General features: G+C 46.6%; 1 pseudogene; it reads left to right on the forward strand.

Annotated features, from left to right (window-relative positions):
• Nucleotides 1-346: 346 nt before the first annotated feature.
• LOC116547903 lies at nt 347-2,664 on the forward strand (annotated as a pseudogene).
• Nucleotides 2,665-4,494: the final 1,830 nt, after the last annotated feature.

Raw genomic sequence — 4,494 nt, forward strand, 5'->3', positions numbered from 1 at the left:
CCTTTTAACATGTGGACATCATGAGATTCTGCCTTTAGGTCTTTTCTTCCGTTCTGTCCCCCAAATCGGCCTCTTCCGAGCCTACTGACCAGGGCCAGCCGGCAGACGGCTGGGTTCTGGAGCTTCAGGTCTCTTCAGTTGAGCCTGCAGAGAAACCTAGGGGAAAGAGCTGACCACTTCGGTCCTGTCCGAAAGGGATCCCTTTCTGAAGGGAAAGAAAGGCCGTGAATCCTGTCATGTTGGGTAGGCAGAAGAGAGATCAAAGGGAAAAGAAAAAAACCCTGTGAGGTTTCAGGATCTAAAGTTACCGTTGAGTTGACCTAACCTCCTCTGGAGCTCCTCCCAGTGTTCCCGTGGCTGGCGAAGGTGAGCGGAGTCCCCGTCTCCAGTTTGCCGAGGTGGACAAAGCCGACGACAAGTGGCCTGTCCGCCATCTTCCTTCTATGCACAAAATGCCAGCTCTTCCTGTTTCCGGCTGGCAGCATCCCACCTGATGACCAGCTTAGCAAATTAGAGACTCTCCGTGGGATTCCATCTCTGTCTCAGTTCGGGCTTCTGTAACAATGCACCACAAACTGGGTGGCTAACTCACAACAGAAATTTCTTTCTCACAGTTCTGGAGATTGGAAGTCCGAGATCAAGGTGCCAACATGGTAGGATTATGGTGACGGACTTTTTTCTGGTTATACACTGGCACACTCTCATTGTATCATGGGGGCAGAAAGAGGGTGAGAGAACTCCCTGGGGTCCCTTTTATAAGTATTAGTCCCATTCAGACTAATGGGACTAAATCCAGACTGTGCTGAGTGTTTCAGACTTTTTGCATGTTCATCCTTCCTGCAGACACCCGGAGATCCATTGTCCCCAGAGGGTACAACAGACAATCTTTGGTCACAAGTCAGCAACCAGCATATGTGAGTGAGAGTATGAGTCCCACTGTGAAATGAGAGTGTATTCGTCCGTTTTCACACTGCTGACAAAGACACCTGAGACTGGGAAGAAAAAGAGGTTTAATCGGACTTACAGTTCCACATGGCTGGGGAGGCCTCAGAATCATGGCGGGAGGCAAAAGATGCTTCTTACATGGCAGCAGCAAGAGAAAATGAGGAAGAAGCAAAAGTGGAAACATCTGATAACCCCATCAGATAGTAAAACTTATTCACTATCAGGAGAATAGCACGGGAAAGACCAGCCCCCATGATTCAATAACCTCCTCCCGGGTCCCTCCCACAACACATGGGAATTCTGGGAGATACATTGAAGTTGAGATTAGGTGAGGGGTCTGCAAAGGGACTGTGGAAAGAGGCCTTCGGCCCACGCCTCTGAATGCTGCTCCACCACAGCGTGCCCTGCGGCCTCTGTCTTGCTGCCGTGGGGCAGTCAGAACCGCGGGGCTGCAGAGCCTCTGTGCTGGGCGGCGTCCCAGCCTGAGCGCCAGAGCTCAGCGGGCCGGCCCCGGAGAAAGTAGAGAGGACGGCACCCTTTGGACAGAATGTGTGGAACAAGACCAATGGCTCAGCCCTTCAGGCTCCTCACGAAATGAGAAGTCAGGAAGATCAGGGTGCAGACCTGATTTCCCACGCAGGGCTGAAGGCAGACAACCGGAGAGTGAGCAGCACGTGGGCCAGTGAGGTCGAAGACAGAGCCCCCAGTGTCCTCCTGCCCTCAGCCTTACCCCTCCCACCGGCATCGTCCACACCCCCGGCCACCTTCCTCAGAAGTGTAATAGGAATCCACATTCCACCTGGCCTGCTTGCTGCGGGAGGCACAGTGGCCTGATGGAGCTTCAGGCAGGTGCAGGAAGATGCAGCTTGTCTAACCGGAGGTTGGGAGTCCAGGGTGCAGAAGGAGAAGCTTGGAGTGCAGGATTTGGTGGTACGTGTGTGGCAGTAAGCAAAGGAAAGAGATAGCTAAGCCACTGGAAATCCCTTAAGAATTCAGCTAGAAAATTCCCGGAGAGGTATGCGTGCAGGCGTTGACGAGATCCAGAAAACAGCTGCCGCATAACTGCAAGCTGCAAGCAAGCCCTAACTGCTGATCTTTAAACAGCCTGTTGGGATGACAAAGGCAGTTTCTGAATAGTCTTAAGAGCAGAGGTGCACTAAAGCCACTGTGCCCTGCAGCCCAGGATCCCAGTAAATTCTTTAAGGACCGTTTCCGGAAGATTTTTGAAACTGTCTTTGATGACCCCCAAGAATGTTTTGGTTAGTAGAATTTTAGATGTCATCGATTTAAAAATTAAAACTAGAACTCTGGAACCCATAGAGAGATAAAATTAAAAGAATACATCCACTATCCTGAGTAGAAAGATTTATTAAAGAACATAAGCTTTAAAAATAAAGAAAATGTAAGGCAAAATTTCATCAAAATTAAATGCTTTGAGAACTAAAAATAAACTCCGAAGCCACCCAACCAACTAGACAGACCCCCTCTTCGCCAAGAAGTCCCCAGAGAAGTCTTAAGTACTGAGTTCCTGGCCAGTATTTGGGAGGTCAGACACCTGTCCTTACACTCTCTCCCTTTTGTGGTTTAGACACAACTGAGCAGTACTAATGTGAAAATAGAGACCATAAGACTGTCAGAGCAGACTCTTTACAGCAGGAAGATACTATATTATACACAAGATGTAAGGCCATGCCAGGCAAGTTTCAGTCATGCACCCCTCAACTTAAAGAATAAACTATGTTCTAATTGCCGCAGGTATTTTTCTTCTTCCTTTTTTCTCTAGCAGCTAAACCAGCACTGGCCTTGAGATAAGCAATGCTGAAGCCCTCGCAGCTCACCCATTACCACACGCTGACTCAGCCCCACACACGTACAAGCGGTAACTACAGCTTGGATTGGACAAGAGACCGATTTCAGTCACTTTCCCTTGATAAGAGACCTCTGGCTGTGGACCGGCTCTGGCCAGTTTACAGAGGCTGTGCACCTGATTGCCTTTGTGTCCCTCCTTCGCCTTTTGAAGCATGAGGCCTAATTATAACGTATTTAAATGTTGTCTCCACCCCAAAGTCAACACGGGTTGCATGTGGCAGGCATGTTTCTTCAGCGTGCATGCAGGAGGATCCCTGCATGAATATTCGGAGCTCTCCTATTCCCTGTTGAATATGTATATGTGGCCAGCCAGATCAACATAAATACCTCCTCCACTCTCCCGTCCCTGGAAACCTATCTTTCCGGTTTCAGCAGGAGGGCATGCCTCCCAGTCTGTCAGAATGCCCACCTTGCACGCTTGAACCCTTTATAAAAAACAAAATCTCCTTTCTAAGTTTATAAATTGTGCAATTTTTCAGTTGACAATTTTCAGTTGTCAGTCAAGCCACAGACTGGGAAAAGTCATTTGCAATATATTTATTTGAAAAATGACTCAATTCCTGAATATATAAGAGAACATCCATAGATCTGTAATAGACAGCTAAGCCAAATAGAATCAGGCAAAATACTCGAATAGGCTTTCGCAAAGGAGTATTTCTTATATGTTGGAAACCATAAGAAAATATACTTGATAGTATCACTCATTAGGCAGGTACAGATTAATTCCACATTGAGATAGCACTAAACACTCACTGGTGTGTGGCTACTGTTTTTCCCCTGAGACAGGGTCTCACTCTATCACCCAAACTGGAGTGCAATGGTGCAATCTCCACTCTCTGCAACCTCCCCCTCCCGAGTAGCTGGGACTACAGGTGCATGCCACCATGCCTGGCTAATTTTTGTATTTTTGGTAGAGACGGGATTTCACCATGTTGGCCAGACTGGTCTGAGGGCATAGCTACATTTCACAAAGTTAGTACACCAAATGTTGACAAGAATTTGGTGCCACTTCAACTGTCATTGCTGGTGAAAAACCATTCTAGAAGACTGACAATGTATACTAACGTTAAACTTATAATCAGGTCATGACCCAGCAATTGAAGTACTTCCATGAATCTCAAGTGCACAGAAGACTGTTATGTGGATCACAAGGTCAGGAGATCAAGACCATCCTGGCCAACATAGCGAAGCCCTATTGCTAGTAAAATACAAATCCTAGCTGGGCGTGGTGGCACATGCCTGTAGTCGCAGCTACTCGGGAGGCTGAGGCAGGAAAACTGCTTGAAGCCAGGAGGCAGAGGTTGCAGTGAGCCGAGATCACGCCACAGCACATGGTATGTGTATACCTATGTAGCAATTCTGCAAGATCTGCACATGTACCCCAGAACATAAAGTAAAATAAAGAAAAAAAACAAAAAACAAAAGAAGATACACCCTGGAATGTGGTTCGTTCCCAGTAATTTCAGATATTTAAAGAATGGTTAAATGATCACTTGACAGTTATGCTATAAACAGGAATAAGACAGCCTGAGTTAAACATCATCACTTTGAGAAGATAAATTTTAATGTCATTTTCAATCTTTAAGATCTTTGGTTTTATTTTGAAAAAGAAATCCTCAATCTTAAAAAGATCACTGCAAAAATTAAAAAAAGGAGTATAGTCCATTTGCTTTTTCAAAT

This window comes from Sapajus apella, unplaced genomic scaffold (assembly GCF_009761245.1).
Source record: "Sapajus apella isolate SASKATOON/1434 unplaced genomic scaffold, GSC_monkey_1.0 scaffold5419, whole genome shotgun sequence".
NCBI classification, from domain to species: domain Eukaryota; kingdom Metazoa; phylum Chordata; class Mammalia; order Primates; family Cebidae; genus Sapajus; species Sapajus apella.